Genomic DNA, 23,383 nt, shown 5'->3' on the forward strand with positions numbered 1-23,383 from the left:
AAATTTTTTAGACGGTAAAACCTTCACCTCAAATGAGGAGGTCAAAAACCTCCTCGATCAGTTTTTTGCCAGCAAAGACCAAAAATTTTATGAGCGTGGAATTATGCTACTACCAGAAAGATGGCAAAAGGTGTTGGACCAGAACGGTCAATATATAATTTAATAAAGTATTTGTTTATTATACGAAAACTGTCTTTTATTTCCACAAAAAAAAAACGAAATGACTTTCCGAACAACCCTATATTTTAATCGTCCAGCAATGTTAAGTTCTGATATCTAAGTATAAGTTGTACCCTCCCTACGCAAACGAATTAAACTTTACTAAAGAAACTAACAGTTTTTTATTTCTTTTTATATATCAAGTTAAAACATTTTAAAATCTTTATTATTTTTTGTTTAATTAATAAATTCTATAAAGATATACACTTTTATTTTAATGACAAACCTCAGAATAAATTTTGCTTTTTTTTAAACAATAATTATTTATACCTAACCTACCTAATTTAATTACCCATAAAACAAAGTTATACCTGTTTAATGTCTTGTAATAGCCCATATAAAAATAAAAGATTTCGGAAAGAAAACTATAGAACGTTTGCAAGGAATTTCTCTTTTACATTTTAGAAATAAAAGCAACACGTTATTTAAGATTTTAATTTGTCAAAATGGCAATTTGGGAACCAGCAGTTAATCACTTTGACATAATTACCTTCTATTTTTCGAAGTAATGAAGATAAAATGCCGTTGCGTTAATACGTTAAACCATGATGGGAACAGCCGATTCCGCTGGCGCCTAGCGCAATTATTAATAACAATCTGTCGAAAAGCAGTTAGTTAAAAATGTGGACGTATATTTCATAGGCCGACTTAAACGAAAGAAAGCAATTAAAATGGATAAAATAAATAGAAACCGATAGAAATTTTACATTTCGACATCATGATCGTGTTGAATACGCTACCAAAAAAAAAGAAAGAAAATCCTACTACTAACACGCAGATTAATATTAAATCAGTCAGTGATGGTGCGTACATAAATTATTACTCAGGAAATATGAATCTTGCGGTAATACATTTCGAAATTATCAGACACCATAGATCCTTCCGCATAATAATATTGTATCTCGTAATTGCGAATATTATATCAACTTTCTGCGCACCAGAAGATTACGACACCATCTCTAAAAATTGCTCGCACAACGATAATGTTTCACACTGTTGCCAAGTTTCTTTTGTGGCAGTTACGGTAGGATAAGACAACACGAAAAAAGTGATTGTTGTCTGTTGTCATGGAAATGTCCATTTGTTCGTTTGATAGTCAGTATGGCAGTTGTTTGCTCTATTGTGTTATTGGTGCTTTGGTCATTTAGGTTATTTTGGAGCTATTGCAATATTTGAAGCCAAATTCGAAAAGGATATGACTGACCTTTTACCAAACTTTCATACAAGGGTAAAAATGCGTCCATAAATATACTGAAAAGGCTACAAATTATTAACTTGTAATGGGCTTTCGGGTATTCTCATTCTCGAGTTTTAGAGCTTTGTACTTGACATTGTGCTTTCAGTTCTTTCACGGCTTGAAAGCACTGTTAATTCAAGCTCTTTTATGAAGAAGTAATTGGGAGTTGGGAATTTTTAAAAGCAGAATCTTTTTTGAGATCCCATTGAACTCCATTTGAAACAGGGAGCTTTAAATTCCTCGAATAGTTGCTACTTCATCCTAGGACTTTCTCAAGAATTTCTCAATAGAACTGCCGTTAGATGAGGGTAAGCAAGATGGAATAAGTATGATGATAAAGTCTTAAATCAGTTGTTCTAACACTCCAAATTTCATTAATATCTACATTTAATTAGAATTCTAAAATTATTTAATATTTATTAAATAAAACACGAAAGATTAAATTTTTCAAGACTCTAATTTTGCCAATAAACCAACAATAGTTCTGGAGTGAACTTTTTATTTATTACAGTGCGACGTTTCGACCTTCAATTTCGGTCATCATCAGGCTTAATAAATATCACACTGTTCTTTGTAAGGTCGACTACAATAATTATCACATCGTAAGCGTATTCTGTGAACAAGAATCAATATGTTAGATATATTGATTGATGATTAAGACTGATGAGTTTCGAAATTGACGGTCGATACGTCGCACTGTAACAAATAAAAAGTTCATTCCAGAACTATTGTTAATTTATTGGCAAAATTAGTCTTGAAAAATATAAATTATTATACAAAAACAACAAAATTAGATTACTTTTGATACGAAAGATTAATCTCTAACTGAGGATGAGACTTTAAGAGTCTAAACGAGCTTTTTGTGAAACTTTGTATTTTCTTATAATTAAAAAGGACCTTCACCTTTTTTGTATACAATACTTATGTAGTTACTAATACGTATACCTTGTACAGCTATTTAGAGATGGTAATTACTTTTGCATTACTTTAACCATAATTTATTATAAATTTTATGTAAATGCATTATAAGCTTGTAATAATATAGAGCCCCTGAAATAATCTTTAACCGATAATTAATTAACTAAGTACCTACTTAACGTGTTAAAAATAATCAGTTTATTAGAAATAAAATGTTAAAGTCTGCAATAATATGGCGTTAAGCAGGTATATCAATATTAACTGAAAACAAAAGCCATCACCTAACGATTTATTAGAGCAAAGTCTAGTTTAAAACAGATTATTAATGATACATTAACCATTCTGCTTCAATTACTTATCAGATACCTTGTTGATATTATTAATCTGATAGCTTTCATAAAAACTATTTGTTAACCATCAATTCACATTTTTATAAGAACATTATTCGTTCTCTGTAAGATATGTTGTGTGCGCATGTATATATGTACGCATGTAAATCTGACGAATATTCTCGAACGATTACACGGTTGTACAATCCTGCTTCAATATATTTTATGAACTGACGCTACAATTTTTACAAAATAAATCAGAAATTGTAATGCTAATAGTTACCAAAATATGCACAGCAAAAATAAATACCTCACCTTATCATTCAAAGGAGATCTGAACAGAAGATTGATAATTACTGCGTCCATTTTTTCGATGCACTCACTACCGTACGCGAGCTTTTACTGCTTTAGCGTGCTTTACCTCACTTCGGCTTTTTCCACAATTCATAAACAACACGAAAATGGCCGAGATAAATAATTAATCCACTGATATGGAAAAGACAGAAAACCATAGCAGTTAGCAGTCCGAATAATACACGCCCGAAGCATTACGAATAGATCGCTCGATATTACTCGGTTTGCACAATCGATATTCGTGGTGGAAATTCGATCAAAAGAAAATGAACATTAAATACAAGCAGACATATATGACAGTTATTTACGTCAATAATGTTGCAGGCTAGGACTTGTAACGATTTTTATTTCTTTTGTTTAAATTTAACTGGTCATAAAAGGAGTTACGGAAAAAATTCTTTTTCTAATTGTGGAGGAAATAAAACATGTAAATAGGTCAAACCTTCGAACTTTTGTGGAGTAAGTTCGATGGAGGTGCAGTTTTCTGCATCCGATTCATGAGACTGTCTTACAAACTTTGTGAAGATAAGACATCAATTCATCTTCAAAAATGCATCGGTGCATAACAAAAATGCAATCTCCAAAGTGCATTACAAAGATATTATAAAACAAAACTCGCTCAGTAGTGATAGAAATAAGTCCAGCGGTTTTGAGAGTCGCTGAAAACGAATATGCAGTCGGCGAACACCTCAGAGGTACCTGGGGTCTAGGGGAATGACACGCAGGACGTCTTCAACAGTTATCTTTTTAATTCACTAAAGATCAATTGAAATTAGTAATTTAGGGTTTCGGGGGAGATGACATGTATGATGGTCGCCTTTGGTCCCAGTTACCTCGGGGGTCTTCCGCGACCCTCAAAACCCCACGTAAATTATTTCAACTAATTTTTAATGAATTTAAAACATAACTTCTGAAGATGACGTGCATGAAGGTAACCCTAGGTCTCAAGGAGCTCGTAGGCCCTCACCAACTATACGTTCGTGTTCCGAGACCCTCAAAACCACCGAGTTATTTCTATCATTATTGAGCGAGTTTCATTGATAATATCTTTGTAATGCACTTAGAAGACTCCATTTTTCATATGCGCCGATGAATTTTTAGAGATGAATTGATCTCTCTCATTTCTATAAACTTTGTAGAAGGTCTCATGAATCAAATTCAAAAAACCGAATCTTGATCCGACTTACTGCACAAAATTAGAAGTTTTCAGTGGTTTGTTTCCTCGACCATAAATAATTAATCAATCAATCTATGTAATTCATTTATTAGTCAAATGAAGGTAATTGTCTGCTGCCTATAAAAACTAAATTAAATGGATTGAAGTTAATGTAAAGAAAGTATGAAATGTCGAAATGGAAAATCAGGAAAGCATTTTACGAACTACTACATATAAATTACAATCCAATTACTTTCTGTAGCAGATAAATATTTCATTCTCATAAGGAAAAGGAAAAATGATTTAGAGAAAGCACTTAAGAAAACAGATTTTCAGAAATTAGACCATCAAATATTAAAATGCATTTACAAATGGTATGTCGTCTATAAACGTCTTTATATACATATGAGTTTTCTATTTCTAACAAATATGTTTTACGTGTACATTTATGGATATTATATAAATAATTTGAACGTAGTTTTAATAATCATTGTGGAACTGATTTACAACACTGTTTAAAGCCATAAATGTCCTTTTAAAATTGTTGTAAAATATTTAAAAATGAACAAGCAAATAAAATAATTTTTCTTGAGGTTAAGCTTATTTAAAGCAGCATAAAACACTTTTTTATTCTCTCTCATGCATATATTAAAACAGTAGGAAATGGAGTTCTATTCTATAAATAAAGAAAAACATTTCTTGAACGCGGGTAATCATGTAAATTACCATGAATGTGACGATTATTATTGTAACTTTCGCTTTACCGTTTATGGAGATATAGTTTATTCTTTAAAGAATCACGGAATGTCTACAAATTATCAAATATGTTCCTGTTTTTCCGGAAAACTTGTTTAAGTTAAAAGAGTGCCGCCAGAAGAGTCGCAAATCGTCTTTAATTCATATAATTAAAATACCAATAAAGCAGTAACAGTAGGTATATTGGTAGTAGACCAGAGTAGATCCCAAATACGAAACTAGCATTTGTTGTTTGGTATTATAAAAGAAAGGTTGTTCGATATCGATCTATTTTGGAATAAAAAGGCAATCAGGACAAGATTTAAACACTTCAGGCATCTCTATTAATTCAGTAATGTTCTCTAATAAGGGAATATGATTCGGATCAATCGAGTTTTTTCGAAAAGGAATTACTGAAATTTAAATGTTTACGAACACTTGAACAATTAACTGTAGAATATATGAGAAAAATAGTCATCATCATCACGTCCAGTCCTAAGACTCTTTCCTATCCTGAACTATTTACGAACAGTAATCTAATCTAGGTCTACCTCTACTCTTGTTAACTCCTGTTTCTGACTCTAGTATGTCTCTGAATAGCCCTTCATGCCCGAGAAGATGTCCTACCAACCCATCTCGTCTACCTTTTATTGACTTCAGTCCCCTCTTCTGCTATTCTTTCTCATATCTCTTCATTTATAACGTTCTCTATCCACGGTATCCTCATTCGTTTGAAGGCTTTTAACCTTTTCTTTTCCGCACCGCCCACCTTCCATGTTTCGCACCCGTACAGCCCCGCGCTCCAAACACACCCTTAACAAAATTAATCGTTCGCGAGCATAGAAGTGACTTCTTTTTATTGAAGGCAACTCGATCCTGCGCTATCCTCTGCTTTATATCCCTACTACTCCTTCCGTCCTGACTTATCTGACTTCATACATACCTAAAATCAGCCACTTCTAACTTTTCATCTCCTATCTTTATATTCGCTCTCTCCCTACTTTTTCTTCCTTTGCATGACAGTAATGTTGTCTTACTTTTATTTATTTTCATGTAATATCTTATTGGGAAAGCAAAAATTCTTCTTTTAATTGTAGGGGATTTTCAACAGCTCATTAATATGCTGTTTAAAAACGAGTTGAATAAAATTTATTATAAATATTTTGATAAATTGATTTGAGATCCTTTTGAAATTGACATGGCAAAATTAGTAGGAAAAAAAATTAACCAGATAATAATTAACCGCAAATTAGCCGTGAAAGCCGAAAATTAGCCCAGACCCGGGAAATCCGAAAACCAATTTGCATGGTAACTTTACTAGAAGTCAAGACGGAAGAATAACCCTATTTTGAAAATAAAAACGTTGAAACCCCTGATTTTATCAGACGGCTTATATTTTTCCTTCCTAATTTTGCTATGCCAACTTCAAAGGGATCGATTAAGGTATTCAATTACTTTAAGTAATTGAAATTATGTTTGAAACAAGCACCAATCTAGTAACATGTACGAGATTTTACGATCGTGAAAATCAGCTTCCGTCTACTATGCAATAGACATAATGTTTGCCCATACAGAGTCAAAGTAACTCGTTAAACTTTAGCAAAATAACTTTACCTGCCTTTAACGTTAATTGCTTTAAACATAGTCCTGATTTCTGATTTAATAAATTTTACATCTAGTTCAGGCATTTCTCATGTGATGCTTCCATTGCACACAATATCCTACATTTCAATTAAATAAATTAAGAATTTTTATACACAGAAACGTTAACAAATCAAGGAAATTAAATTTGTCCAATAATAAAAACAATTTACTTAACAATATACAAGTGTTTAGTTTTGATTTAAAAATTAAAAACCATTTCTGAATACCATGATTTTAATGTCCTCCGTCAAGGTGTTAGTTTACGTGGGGGAAAAAAACACCTCTTTTTGCTTGGTTTTCACAGTTCTTTCCAAATATTTCCAAGAACATAGGTGTACCATTAAAATTCTTTTTTTCCCACATTTGCATGGTACGATAGCCTTTCTAATAGTCCTTTATAGCATTATGTATGACTTCACCATAATGATGTGAATCCCTTTGGACTGTTGGGGTAGAAACCCCAATTAATCTAGACTAGTAGGTATACCTTGTATGATCTTTGATACCTTATTGTCATTTATATCACAATTTCGTTAACACATCGACACATTTCCATACTGTACATACAGTAATTCATCCTGCCGTGTGAGTACACCGCTGCGACATCTTTTATCGGATATTTTACACTACTAAGGCGCTCGGGGTACTTCCGAAATGATATTATATACATGGTACATTGTAATGGTAGATAAAAACTAATTTAATTAATGACAAGAAATTGTTGTTACTGGCACCTCTAGCAGCTTAGTGGTCAGAGTATTGATGCGATTAATTCATAATAAATTATTAAATGTTATTAACCTCTATAAATTATAAAAAACGCAAAAATACTTTATTTAAGGCCTTAAGTAAACATCGTAATTTTGTAAGCGATTATTCGAAATTCAGAGTATTTTTACATGAATAATATTGCACAGAAAAATGGCAAGCCATATTTAAATAAAATACTTTACTTTTATGCTGAGTACTTTTTTTTAAACCTGAAAAGGTGGCAACCCCAAGTATAACTGCAGATATAAATTAACCCATGTCAGATTTAGATATGATTTTCACCCTTAAATAAACAATAAGATTCGAGAAGAAACTTACGTAGAAGCAAAAATGGAATAAGTCGATGTCAATTTAAAAACCGATGAATATTCACAGCACATCAACATAAAGGCAACAATAAATTATGAAAATTAATCATCCATACAATGAAAATTTTCCGTTTCCTCTCTTTTTAATTTTAATTACCTATTTAAGTAAATGCGTTTCGGAATATTGTCATTAATTAAATTTAACACTATAGTCATTCCTTTTTTAAAATATTACATTATAGTTATTCCAATAAATGTCACAAACATGTTCGAGCGACAACGGTGATGTACCTGTAAATATTATTTAATATCTACCTAATGATATAATGTTACAATGTCACCAGTTTATTTTGTTGACTGAACCATAAAAAATGGATAATTTACTTTTGTATGATTTAACGGCGACGCCACAATAGAACATTGACNGATATTATATACATGGTACATTGTAATGGTAGATAAAAACTAATTTAATTAATGACAAGAAATTGTTGTTACTGGCACCTCTAGCAGCTTAGTGGTCAGAGTATTGATGCGATTAATTCATAATAAATTATTAAATGTTATTAACCTCTATAAATTATAAAAAACAAATTTGTTCTACTGTATAAAGGTTCCTCAGTAGACAACGTCAACGTCATTATAATAGAAAAACAGAAGTGATGGCATGGAGGAAACACAATATGCGCCTATCTAATGAATTTGTAGGACATAAAAATTAGTGCGAGACTGTCGACAGATTAACGGACTGAAGAGTTGACAAAGCCTGGCGCGGCGAAATGAAATCTGTTCAACGGAACCAAATCAAAAGTTGAATTCACACCCGCAAGCAACAGTGAATCTATCTATTTATTATACAAACACGTTTAGGTGGTTTGTCATCGATTTACATTACCCCCATAGATCTGTCAACAGAACTGTCGATATTATAGTAGCGCCTCAGGAGGGCTCCGTATAAATCTGTCATAGAACGTGATGCCGCCAGCGACTCAGATGCACGAGAAGTTTTAACAAGGAATAAAGAAAAATAAAGTATAAGGAATACTAATGGTTGAAATTAATACCGATATCGAGTGACCGTGCGATAATGTATCTACATTAGACGCCATTTAACAATTCAGAAGTCTGTGAAGCATAGATAAATACCGGATATCTATCATTTTTCTTTTTACGGAAATTAAACACCTAATTGGTTTTATATAGGTTGTAATGATTTATCCTTTATTCTAAGCATCATAATCATCATCATAAGGTCGTCAGTCTTAGGATTGGTTGGACACGCACCTCTAATCTTTCCTATCCTGAGCTAATATTCGCATTTCCTTAGAACTAGAACAACTCACATCCTTAACTATTTGCGAACAGTAATCTAATGTAGGTCTACCTCTACTCCTCTTAACTCTTATTTCTGCCTCTAATATATCCCTGAGTAGACGTTCATGACTGAGTAGGTGTCCTTAATTAATACCTCTTTAAAATAATTCGAAGTGGAGCCTTGGAGCATACGTAATCCTAAAATGTAGCATCGTGCTACAAATGGCGTTTACTGCGCCATTTGTAGTATTTTCTAATACCTCATTGTTAGAAAAAGTAGAAGAACAGAGGACTCAAAGGAAGTCAATAAGAAATAAGGTTATAGGTCTACCTCTACTCCTCCTAACTCCCGTTTGTGCTTCTAATATATCTCTGACTAGACGTTCATGCTTGAGAAGGTGTTCTACCAACCTATCTCGCCTATTTTTTATTGACTTCAATAGAGTCCTCTGTTCTCCTACACTTTCTAATATCTCTTCATTTCTAACTATCTCTATCCACGGTATATTCATCATTAGCCTGTATCACCACATTTCGAACACTACTAACCTTTTCTTTTCATTCGCGCCCACTGTTCATGTTTCGCACCCGTAAGGCGCCGCGCTCCAAACATGCACCTTTAACAATCTTTTTCGAATTTCTAAATTAATCGATCGCGAGCGACCATAGAAGTGACTTCTTTTTATTGAAGGCGACTCGACCCTACGCTATCCTCTGCTTTATATCCCTACTACTTCTTCCGTCCTGATGATGATTCATGATTTTCTATTACAAGTGTGATGGGTGATATTAAAAATAATCTTGAATTAATTATATTGAGGATAATGCATTAAATCAGTGATAATATAATTAAAATAATATACTTTCTCCTAATATACATACATTGCAATTTTAGTGTTACTCTTGATTAATATCGTTAATTAATTCTTATTTAGCGTGGTGGTAGGTATGGTTTTGTGATCAATAAAATTAATCTACTGTAATTAGTCAATAGAAGTTAACGCTCGTCATTCTAATACTAAAACAATCCATTCCTTTGTATGTATTTGAAATGTCCATCTGACGAAACAAATAATTTTTAATACTAGTTGTCTAATTTAAATAAAAGTTAGTACCCACACTTTTTAAAGATAAGTTCAAATAAAGTTGACATATGTTATTAGAGTACACAGATCTCGATTTATTTTTAATGGAATCTATTTTTAGGTGCTAATTCCAAATACCGACAAATAAAACAGATTTTAAATGTAGTTTTCGGTATTAGACTGCGGAATTTCCGAAAGACATACTTAACACTCATTTAAAAAGCGATATCTCTCCTTTAAATGTGTTAAAAAACATTCTTTGTTTGCATAACAAATAAAAGGCAGGTCATTTAAATATCCGAATGTTTCCTACAATATTTTTATATATTTATTTATTTATTTTAATCTTATACGTTCAATAAACAACAGATAATAATTACGATCTTTTCCTGTGTTTACGATTTATTCTTTTTGCCCTTTAGAACCCTAAATAAGGGATGTTTTATCAGCAATATCTACGAAATAATCTATTTATATAAAATAATAGGCTAAACCTGTCGACTAGACTTTGCTGAAAAACTACTGAATCTTGATCATTTTTTTTTGTATTACTTTAGATGTTTGACCTTTATCTATACAAACATATATCTATAGCAAAATTTTGACTGCCTCACTGACTTATCAACGCCCATGCTAAACCTTAATTTTGCAGAGGTTTTCATGATATATGAATAAGGGAGGATATTTCTAAATCCATTCCTAAATTTGTGAAAGAGAGTTATGTGAAATATTTTTGTTTGTGGTATGATTTACTTGGTGTAATTCATAAAACGGTGCACATGCGCAGAAGAAACAGAATGTTTCTACTTCTGCCTCATCGTTATAGGTATACATATATATTATATAATTCCGTCTCGGCGGGCGTAATTGCGAGCATCAACTGGTTAAGTAGATGCAAAAATGTATTTATATTAAAATCTAAAAAGCTATCAGTGACTTCCGCTCGATACCGAAATTTTGATGGTTTTTAAACATTTTATTACATACCTAATTACTTGAAAGCAGGTAATTTATAAAAAATCAGTTAGCAACCAAATTCCTCAAAACTCACAAGTCTTAAAAGTCTTATATTTAAGTAGCACTTCCCTGACTCACATAGTGTATGAATAGTATGTAATCATAAACTATTGTATTTAAGAATCCACCGTGAGATATAATTTTCGCAGTCGACGTCTAAGAAGAATAAAGTTTGTTCATTCCCGAGTTCAGAAATAGACACACCTGTTTTGGGGTCAAAAACGAGACAGTAGGCAACATCAACTATATACTATAATAATACACCCACAGTACTCCACTAGAACGATAATACCTACTAATCGTAAGATAAAAATTCGATAGATAAACAATCCAAAACTGTTAAAGTGCAGTGTACTTATTAAAACGACTTCTATATTTTTTAAGAACCGCCTGTCTGATATGATTGAAATAAAATTGAAAATAATCAACGAAATCAATTGTATTTAAAATCGTTTTAAACTAAAACAAATGGTTTAAATATGTTATAAGTAATAATTATAATTCTATACGTCAGTTACATAAGTTTATACATAAATAATAATGCTTGCAAAGACACATTCTGTACGTTTTGGCGAAGCACTTCAAAGACAAATAAAATCGTTACCGTGTGTTTTACTTAAAATTAGAATACCTACTACAAAGATATTACTTCATAACTTATGGATTCGGTTAGTAACTAGTACAGAATATTGATCGTGGTACATACTACAATTTTGTTACAGTTTCAGAATAGATGAGATACAGAGATAGAAGAGTGATACTTAGTTTGTATAAAGAACAACAGGCAGTTATAGAAGTAAAGCTGCAACGTAAAGAAGTAAATATTATGAACGGAGTCAGACAGGGATGCACAGTCACTACTACTTTTTAATTTATACATCAAATACGCGATCAACATTATTAAACAGTAGGGCTAGATTTATAGGGCAGAAGTGTTCGAAATGTGGTGTTACCGACGAATGATGAGGATACCGTGGATAAAGAAGGTTAGAAATGAAGAGGTATTAAAAAGAATAGGAGAATAGAGGACTATGGAAGTCAATAAAAAATAGGCATGATAGGTTGGTGGGACACCTTCTCAAAAGGAGTAGCTTTAAGCGATTTTACATATGTCTGTCCTCATATGTCCTCATACTCAAGCAGTATTTGCAGGACACTGATAAAGGACGATTCATGCTGTCAAATGAGAAGGCATTAATGTAGCTGATCGAAATTTTTAAAAATGTTTACTTGCTTCTACGACAAATTTTTGATATTCTGGTACATATAAAATGAAGGAAAAAAGTTCTGTAGTGTTTCGGAAAAATTTATCATAAAACTCTACAATTGTTTCAATCGGTTCTTTTATATAGTTTATAGAAACAACTGTAAGGTTTTATGATAAAACTTTCGGAAACAATGTAAAAAACTTTTTAGTTTATTTATTATGGTTAGGTACTAGGGAACCCGGTTATGCGGTACACGGCAAAATCACTATCCGGTGTATATCTTGTGTAAATACTCTCATCTAAAATGTATAGTACAATATTTCACTTGACTGTGATCAGAACGTCACCTAACCGTGACCTGACCTTTAGTATGAATCGACGAATAACCAACTATGTGTATGAATACAGGAATAAAACGTCTCTCCATTTTACACGACAGGGAAAGTTGGATTTATCTAAAGATATTGGAAATTCGTTTCTAAATCATCATCAGGTCGTCAGTCCTAAGACTGGTTGGACACGCACCTCCACTGCTTCCTATCCTGAGCTAGTCTTCGCATTTTTCTAAATTAAGAACAACCCACTCTGCCTCTAATATGTCCAGTCAGAACTGGTCCTTCATAGCCGAAAGTTATTTGTTCACAGTGTACGGAGGTCTAGTATAATTAATACGTTGGTCATACTATGCGGGGTTTCAGTTATACGATGTGGTCTACAGCAGTTGTCGACAAACCGCCGCTGATTTTTGATGTAGAATCTTACTTACTCACGCATCAATTTTACCTTGGATTTATTGTTAGTAGAACATCCGAAAGCAGAGTATTTTATCAGACAGGTATTTATGCCCGTCGATAAATGTTTGTCTGTAATCTGTATAGGTATTAGTAGAGAAGACAAACAAACTTTGCTTAGGCGCCCCGTATGCAGACACCAGAAACAACACAAAAGGTCAATAAAATGTAACGTAAAATTCGAACCTAAACTTTGGACGACATACAAGAGTTAAAATAGCCGTCGTCGTCGCGCTAGTTCATGAATGTTTCGATGGGTTAATAAACATCAAGGTAGTTACTTACGTTTGTTTCTATGTATACGTACATATTCATATACATGTTTAACACATAGACATCTACACAATCGTACGTCTGTACATGCCGGTAGTTAAATTTTCTATTCTAAGGTCGGTTATCTTGACAATAATTGCGTTTACAGAATCCAAGACAACGCACAGTTTTATTTATTGATACAATATTTTTGTTTAGAATCGTGAATTTTTCATATAAATAGCAGATATGGGAGTCCCAAATTGCTTCAAAATTCAAAGTGTGATGTAGATGCTTAAATTTTATACTAATTTACGATTAGCACTCTGCGATTCTGTACCTAATGTTCAACCATTTTTATATCACAAAACTGTCTGTTTCTGAGACAGCGTAGGTGTACTAGAGTGCCTACATATTAATATGTTTCTTATTGACGAAAATTAAATATGATTCCTTATACAAGGGCAAACTGATTTCTGGATATTTTTATCCTATTAAAGGTCCATTCTCACTATGCACTCCGATTCCATTCGATCCATATGTCAATTTCATACAATTTGATGAACATTGCTTTTCTTTTCAGTATCAGATTATAGAAACAAGGAAATGTAAAAGTGATTGCAAGGATTGGTCTGAAGAAAATTTAATGAATGACAAACAACGTGAAGAAGACTATTATTTCGTAAATTTCATGAATGTCAAAGTACAGTTTAGTAGCTTCCGTCCGGTATTTTGAAGTTACTACAGAAACAAAATTTAGGTATAAATTGTAATTGTATTGCAATGGAATTTAAACAATTTTTAGGTGGGATTTGTTTGGATTCCATAAACTTAATAAAAATGAACCAGTAATATAATTATAATAGATATAGAATATATTTCCAAGTATGAGATCCTAACTGATATTATAAATGCGAATGTGTTTGTTTGTTTGCTACTACTTCACACCTTAACTACTCATCCAATCATCATGAAATTTTGTACACACGTAGTCAGGGGTAGGGAAAAGAACATAGGGTACTTTTATCCAGAAAAGAACACTGGTACCTAGAGATATATAGATGGTAAATGTTTAGATGTCTAGATGACGGCCCCCACCCCCGAAGGGTGGGTGGGATCGAAAGAGAAGGTCTCCCCCACCACTGTACCATAAAAAGTTCGTGGCGGTCTCACCCCAATAAAAAGTTATGGGGGTTAGATAGGGATGAAAGTAGGGGGGATTGAAAGAGGGTGCTCATCTGAGTAAAACCCCATAAAAAAATTGCGGCGGTCTCACCCCCATAAAAAGTTATGGGGGTTGAAAGTTGATTACTTTGACAATACAGTGGTGGGGGAGTCTTCCTCTTTCGATCCCCCCCATCCTCACCCCCTTCGGGGGTGGGGGCCATCATCTAGACCTTTACCAAATCTGACTCCAGCTGTCTCCCTAAAAGCCTGTCTGAAACTATTCCAGTCAGTTATTGTAACCATTGTACTTATCGCCTCGAAAGTACCTTGTCCACCGCCAAAAAGTGGAACAGTCCGGTATCACATTACAACACTTTGCACTACCACCTGGTTGCGGGAAGCGCCCGCTGCTGCTGTTGTTGTTGCTGTTGAAGCATTCCCAACATTATTGCATTTATGGAAGATTCCGCTCATGAATTTCCATGATTTNTAGTTTTACCTTTGAATACTGTTTAAGAATGACTATATATTTACATGCCTAGAAGTGTATAAAAATTGGCATATTTATTAACTTTGAACCCCTATAACTTTCTATGGGGGTGAGACCGCCACGAACTTTTTATGGTATAGTGGTGGGGGAGACCTCCTCTTTCGATAATCCCACCCCCACCCCTGCGGGGGTGGGGGCCATCATCTGGCTCTTTACCACTCTTTTTTACAGAATATCGTTTTCTGACTTTTCTGTTACTGATTCCAAGTCGGCCGCTCTAGCGTAAGCAATTTATTCATCTTCTACTCCTATCTGTAGTCTAATTGAAAATAAGGATATGACCAGGACAACACTCACGAAAGTACGAATTGTGCCCATTGTTTCACACTCATGTTTATGAGCAGTTTCAAAAGTTGAATTCAATTCGTTCATGTAAGCGTGAAATGTAAATTATTTGATTTGAAAGGGAGTTGGTAGAATTTGGACCACACGCGAAACTAAGTAGATATTTTAATTAACTACATGTTATAATTACAGGTGTTTGTTAAACAATTTAGTTTATAATAAGGCAAACAACAGCAAAATGTGCCAGTTATTTTTTAATGATCTGTTTATCTAGTAAGAAAGTTATTGTTGCTTTTCTTGATTGGTATATGAACTACTTCAATTAAATTAATAAATTAACATTTATTTCTTCTAATCCAGAGCCGGGCAAACTCGGATCTTTTGCATCCCGAGTGATCCTCAAGGTTAACCAAGTGGATCCTCATTGATCCTGCGAGTGTGAGTGAGATGATTATTTCCTTTTCTTATCCCTTCCATTTCGTAGATGAGTCCCCTCTTCCATAGCCAAACCCAATAGTTTTGCGAACGTAGTAACAAAAATTTTCGTAGGTATTTTTTAAGTTGCGTGAGTGGCTTCGCTCGTCTACGGGACGAAGGGGCTTGATATGGGAGTGGAAGGGAGAAGAAAAAGACAAAACAAAATTATTCATTACTGCTTACTCTCTCGTACTCATTGAAGGGTATGGAGTGACTCAAATTAACCTCATGTAGCGGCTCCTGCGAAGTTAAAGTTTGCCCGGCTCTGTTCTAATCGAAAGTTAACCAAACAATTTAATTATCTATTGTTATTATTATTGTAGAATCCTTCAAAGTGCATATAGGTACAGTACATGTACGCCTTTATAATCAGGTAGTTTCGCTTGCTTGTGTGTGATTCTCATGCGTATCTCTACCAATTCGTAGAATAATTCATAGCACGTAAAATTATTTTTAATTGTGTAAATAAATATATTGCAAGTATACAGTGTAACGTAAGACAAACATAAAAAATTAACGGAAGTTGTGTTTCACGTAACATATGTTATTAACCGTCGATTGTTTTATAAAAGATTATTCTTTTATTACCAGGAAATTGATTGGAAAAATCTCATAGAAATTTAAAATATGTCCTTACACGTTCAGAAGCAGACTATAGGTACCTATAAAAAAGAATATGCATGACAAAGCCTGGCGCGGCGAAATGAAATCTGTTCAACGGAACCAAATCAAAAGTTGAATTCAATTCGTTCATGTAAGCGTGAAATGTAAATTATTTGATTTGAAAGGGAGTTGGTAGAATTTGGACCACACGCGAAACTAAGTAGATATTTTAATTAACTACATGTTATAATTACAGGTGTTTGTTAAACAATTTAGTTTATAATAAGGCAAACAACAGCAAAATGTGCCAGTTATTTTTTAATGATCTGTTTATCTAGTAAGAAAGTTATTGTTGCTTTTCTTGATTGGTATATGAACTACTTCAATTAAATTAATAAATTAACATTTATTTCTTCTAATCCAGAGCCGGGCAAACTCGGATCTTTTGCATCCCGAGTGATCCTCAAGGTTAACCAAGTGGATCCTCATTGATCCTGCGAGTGTGAGTGAGATGATTATTTCCTTTTCTTATCCCTTCCATTTCGTAGATGAGTCCCCTCTTCCATAGCCAAACCCAATAGTTTTGCGAACGTAGTAACAAAAATTTTCGTAGGTATTTTTTAAGTTGCGTGAGTGGCTTCGCTCGTCTACGGGACGAAGGGGCTTGATATGGGAGTGGAAGGGAGAAGAAAAAGACAAAACAAAATTATTCATTACTGCTTACTCTCTCGTACTCATTGAAGGGTATGGAGTGACTCAAATTAACCTCATGTAGCGGCTCCTGCGAAGTTAAAGTTTGCCCGGCTCTGTTCTAATCGAAAGTTAACCAAACAATTTAATTATCTATTGTTATTATTATTGTAGAATCCTTCAAAGTGCATATAGGTACAGTACATGTACGCCTTTATAATCAGGTAGTTTCGCTTGCTTGTGTGTGATTCTCATGCGTATCTCTACCAATTCGTAGAATAATTCATAGCACGTAAAATTATTTTTAATTGTGTAAATAAATATATTGCAAGTATACAGTGTAACGTAAGACAAACATAAAAAATTAACGGAAGTTGTGTTTCACGTAACATATGTTATTAACCGTCGATTGTTTTATAAAAGATTATTCTTTTATTACCAGGAAATTGATTGGAAAAATCTCATAGAAATTTAAAATATGTCCTTACACGTTCAGAAGCAGACTATAGGTACCTATAAAAAAGAATATGCAGCTAATTCAAAGCATTCTATAATTTATGAAGACATTGATATGTTAAAATTAATAGGGATTATGCAAATGTGAAATTGACTGAAATACGAGATATTAAATTTTGGTTGTATAATAATAAATCGTTTTTAGAGTAAACAATAACATGTTAACTTTGTTAATTCCTTCAAAAAAAAATAAAATAAAATATTGGATATATGTCTCTGCTTCTAATTTAGTTTTGGTACGTTTAAAATTTAACTGCCTGGGAATGGGCTTCTTGGGAATTAGCGGATTACGGCAAAATCTACTGTTATCTATATCATGTGTAAACTATCTAATTTATATTAGAATGGCGCAGGCAATCTACTGATAGTGTCATTGCGGAAAGTAGAATTAAAAAAAAAATAGAAAGGAGAATTGGAAGAAATACTTCTGCTGAAAATTATGAAATTCCACAAAATACAGTTTGTCAACAAATCATTAAAACTTAATTATTAACTCAAAATAACTTCATGACAAGTACATTTTTCTATAACCATAATAAATTTTGCAGTCCCTTAAAATTCGAATTATAGGTTGTTATCAATTTTTGACGTGACAACGTCTTATAATTCGATGGAGCCGGCTGCACGCACGAAAAAACATGACTCATGCGCCGTTACCTCGCTCTGAGGCGTTCCATTTAAGGCTTGAAGTGCAAGCGAGAGCGCGGAACGAGCGACAAAGAGGCACAATCGGCCTCCGCGTTCGGCAGCGTTCGACATCTGTCTCTCTCCTACTTGAGTGAGCGATGCGTCCGCGTGGACAGCTGCTATACAATAATACATTTCCATTTACCTCCTTCTCTATATCCATACAAAATATCTATCAAACAAATAAAATTAAAATTTTCTTTTGAAAAATGAAACCATTCCATCAGTATTTTCTTATGACGTTGTCACGTTCAACTATCGTCAGTAAACCGACTTTACAGACAACCGATTTTTTTTTAAAGGGAAGCATTGTTTCGTTAATATAACCATTATGATGTTTATTAGTATGTGGGCTTTTTATTTAAATAAAATTTTTAATGTACTTCTTCATTTCATGAACCGTTTTACTAAGAACTGGCTATAGTTAAGACGATCAGACTTGACAAAGTCCGCAATAAATTATCTGTGAGAATGAACGTATCTTCTTTCTCGGTTCCACATGAGACTGTAGTCATTTGCTGCGTTTTGAACATGCCCTTATTAAGTTAGGAAATGCTTCATGGGTAATGCAGACAAAGTGAAAAGAGATAACCGAATAATAGTATGCGATGCAGCGGTTAGAGGTTGCTTAAGTACGCAAAAAGTCAGGGTCGGCTTTAAATCTGCCAGATTAGAATTATATCTTTAAACAAGCGCCTTTGCTTTCCTAAATACCTGAGAATGTTGAACTTTATAAAGTCCGATGGCGGGAACATGTTCAAATTGTGCTTGTCTGCGTCTCTTTCAGTTACACATTAATTGGTGTATTGTTATTCCTTTTTCTTTATTAGTGTCCGCTGCAATTCCTTTCTGGCATCTCTTTTCTATGTTTACGATATTTCCTATTACGTTTGTCATGAGTAAAAGTAGATGTTTTGTTAGAAACCGCTCTAGTCTAATTAATAAGTTGAAAGAAGAAAGTAAATGCGACAGTTTTATTGAGGACTATGCCAATTTCGAACGTCCCAACTATAATAATTAACTTTACCAAAATGTTGAGTTCTTTGCCAGTAATTTATCAAAACTTGCACATGAGGATCGCGATCTCGGGCTTACTACTTCTAATCAGGAAGTCATTAGGAGGTGCTACTGTTAGCAGCAAATACCACTACGTGACGATATAGTTATAGTTGGTGCCTGCAGCTCGATATTAAAAGTGTCTTTGATACAAAAGCCTAATTAAATCATTCATCAACGTAAAATAAACAATTATGGGACATAGCCAGGTCTTGGTTTCATGTTTTAAAATCAAGGCGATAAGATTTAACACGTTTCCTATCGCTTTCCTTTTGTTATTTTTTACGAGGAATCCAATACAACCAATGTATGTACAAAAAACTCTATTGAATTTAATAATATTGTATTTACAGAGAGTAATAGTCAAATTTGATGTAGATACATACTAAGAATGTTACGAATATAAAATTTTGTATATGAAATTATTTCGGATTAACCGATAGTCTTGGATATTTTTTTTTAAATATTCGAAATTATTCGAAACTTTTATATCAGATTCAGTTGCTGTTTCAGATACGAGTTTTATTTAGGATACCGATAGTTTTTGATGAAAGTTGAAAGGAATATTGCCTGGATTACCAAATTTGATAAAATCCAAAACTGCCGCATCGGAAACAAGTTTAAAATTAACATAAAATTTTTTTCATCTCGCGGAATTTCGTCGGATTAAGAAAAATTTAGGAGGTTGTACTTATGTGAAGTTTCTGTATTAAATGAATTGTACTTGCTGAGTACTTTTTACCTGCCTAAATGTCATTTGTCTGTCAATTAATGTAAAAAATGACCATTTTCTCAAATTCAAATTAAGTACGATCATCTTGTTAAGTCAAATCCTATCTTAAATTCATATTTTGGTTAATATTTGTAGTAGAAATTCTGTTTTTAAATTTTTCATGTTGAAACTCCAAGGTAATCACAGGTTTTAAACATTACAAAGTTGGTCTGTGTTCTGTCGGAGCTGCCTGCGACGCGCTGATGAGATCCAAAAAGATCGAAATCGCGATCCGCGTCTGGCAGTTTCGACAGAATACAGACCACTTCGAATTATTTTATTACAATCAATGTTATTCAAAAAATGCACTAAAACTTGCGATTACTCTGGGGTAACAAAGTGACTTTTTAACATAAAAGTTTAAAATCAGAATTTCTATTACAAACTGTAACGTGTATCTACGTGTGGGTTTCACATAAAAACAAGATTTGTTTCGAAGACGACTGACTCAAGTTTTAGATTTCATCACATTGGATGATCCAGACAAAATTCTTTTCAATTTTCAAAAATAATTAATCATCACCATTAATAGACTTCTAATAAATGATCAAATTTCATAATTTTTTTCATTAAATTTTAATCTAAGGACAACTATTTTAAACAAGAATATCCAAGGGCGGCCTTAGCTATTGTGAGGCTCCGGCCGGGTAGATCTTTGTAGAATTAGTTTTAATTATGATTACTTGACGAGAAATTTATTAATAAAGTTATTAACAAATAAATTTAGAGTTTTAAAATAATTTACCTATTGGAAATTAAACCAATTAATAAACACACAGATAACAAATTATTAACCATGATAAATTAAGGTGCATTAAAGTCTTAAAAAACTCAGGGGCTCAGAAATGATGCTTGCGGCTTTTTTTAGGACTAAGAAATTCAAATAAGCATTGCTACTATTAGTACCTAGTATTTTTCTACTCTGTAAGAGCGAGGCCACGGGCGGCTGCCGTGATTGCCACCCCCCAAAGGTCGCCCCAGAAAATACTTTGGAAAAATTACTATTTTTTGTGTTTAATTTAATAAATAATACATATAAATAAATCAGTGCTTTATATTCCCTTTTAGTTAATTATTTCCCTGATTTTCCAGCTTTTACATGTTCTTCTAGTTTTTTTAGACTTTTAAAATATAAACACCCTGTCTATCTTTCCACAATTACGTGTAATTGAACACATCAGAAAATGGCTTATCAAAATACTAGAAACTACTATGAGAAAAATTACATTCGTGCATGTATGAATACTTGTTTAGAAACTGGCCGAGATCTTCAACTGATATGTACGTTTAATCATTTCACAAGAAAAGAAAAAAAACGATAGGATGCATGATCTATTTTCAACACGTCCCGACATAAAACGGCTAGTAAATTCTAATATTAAAGTCAAATTTGTTTCGGTTACCACGCTAAAATTGGTACACGTATACTACCTACTTAACAATAAAACTGACTTCATTCATTAGTCACATTCATCAATGACCTATTGAAACACTGAAATAATGCTAACAAATAAAATTTTATTTTTACGATAAAAATCACCGTTATACATAATGCAATCGTTTCTTAAAAAATAAAACCTAAAGTTACAAACTGATGTTATGACAAACGTTTCATTCATTTTTAATAATAAATAAAAAAATGTAAATTTTATTTTTTTACTGACTTAAGAATTTTCATCTCGATTTACAATTAATTAGATATCTTACGATTAAAGATATTTTAAGTAAGTACCTTCAGAACAGAAAAAACAAGCATTTAAGTAAAATTAAAACTTTGTTTGGATTAAAGGATGTAGTAATTTATCGACGATAGGTGTTCCAATTAGTTATTTATAGGTCCCTGCGTGACTTTCAATCATTTTTCTAGTTGTAGTTTCGTACTCTTCCTTCAGAAATCATTATTAAGTAATGATTGGATTGACGAAGACAAAAAAATTGAAAATGAATTTAACGATCCGTTTCGAACGTGATGATAATAAAGGTAGAAGATCAATAAAAGATTCTGTAACAGACTACTTCTTTCAGACAGAAGCAGCGCATCTCGGGGCATGTTTTCAAAACTAATTAAGATATTTACAAGCAGATGAAAGTAAATGTAAACAAACAATGTTATTTTACTCACCGTATCCAGAAACTGGGTGCAGGTGTAAGGCAGTAAAAGACAAATCACAGGTCTCACAGAGAATACTGTTTTTAATTCTCTTTCTTCCCTTTTTTACCTAATTCTTTCCCCGCGTTACAAAATCACTCACTGTTATAGGTACCAATAGGAACACAAAATGAAAAAAAAAATCACGTTTGTCACTAAACCGCCATATAACAACAAACATAACAAAAATTAAAATATACTGTCACACAAACACCCCGTAATATGTAAATACCCAGATTGGGGACGTTTACTGGTAATTTACAATATTATCGGCCACCCCTCGAAGAAGGGGGAAAACCCAAGCCGCACGTTGACGTGATACCGTCCGGTAATCTTCACCACCTCGTTCGGATCACGTAGTGGATGAAAGGTGCGTTAACAAACCAGCAGATGGTTCCGGGGTAACGATGGAAAATCATCCCTTCGGATCGGAAGATGTGCTGCTAGTACGCGAAGATGAAAATCCGGCGTTTGATCTCCGTAACCAACGACGACTACGAAAACAACGTCTGATGGCAGTAAGAACATGATGGTATTAATACCTGCACCAGAGTGGTCTGACGCACGTTATAAGGCAACTATGAACCAGAGCCTAAGACGCCGTGTGGACACGATTGCCGCTCTTCGTGTGCCCCCACTGCCAAAGGGCACCGTCAAGTACGATAATTAACGCCAAAACACCACCACCTACAACCAGCGAAAATTAATCGCAGACGCCCTCACTGCGCTACCGCTAATTATTACCCAGCTGCCTTAGAATACCAATAAATACAAAAATTCCAAAGAACACTGACAATCATCCAAATTTGGGCTGGACACTAACGGAGCCGTATTATGAAAAAAGTTTTTTTTTCTATTATCTAGTAACTAATTTTAATCACGATTACAAATTATTTTCTTCAGCCAATGAAAAATGTTTAAATTTCCGACTGTTAATTTTAAATTATACTGTTTTTTCCAGGGTGACGGTCAAATAATTAAACAATTATGTTATTTGTTACGTTTCGGTTTATTCAACCATCTTCAGCCTGTTAAAAAGTTAAAAAAAAATTGTCACGTAACAAAAACATAAAGTTGTTTAATTATTTGACCG

At 33.3% G+C, this 23,383-nt stretch overlaps 1 protein-coding gene across 3 annotated transcripts in view; it reads right to left on the reverse strand.

Moving 5' to 3' along the window:
- LOC108732850 overlaps positions 1-22,886 on the reverse strand; it is a 240,063-nt gene extending 217,177 nt beyond the window's left edge. For 2 of the 3 annotated variants that reach the window (XM_018463836.2, XM_018463838.2), the window contains exon 1: positions 22,264-22,886. The gene's annotated coding sequence lies outside the window, so the exon portion shown is untranslated. Of the gene's footprint in view, positions 1-3,018; positions 3,131-22,263 lie in introns of those variants that run through there. The other variant, XM_018463837.2, reaches the window with a different exon arrangement.
- Positions 22,887-23,383: the final 497 nt, after the last annotated feature.

This window comes from Agrilus planipennis, unplaced genomic scaffold, assembly GCF_000699045.2.
Source record: "Agrilus planipennis isolate EAB-ADULT unplaced genomic scaffold, Apla_2.0 scaffold68, whole genome shotgun sequence".
Lineage (NCBI taxonomy): Eukaryota > Metazoa > Arthropoda > Insecta > Coleoptera > Buprestidae > Agrilus > Agrilus planipennis.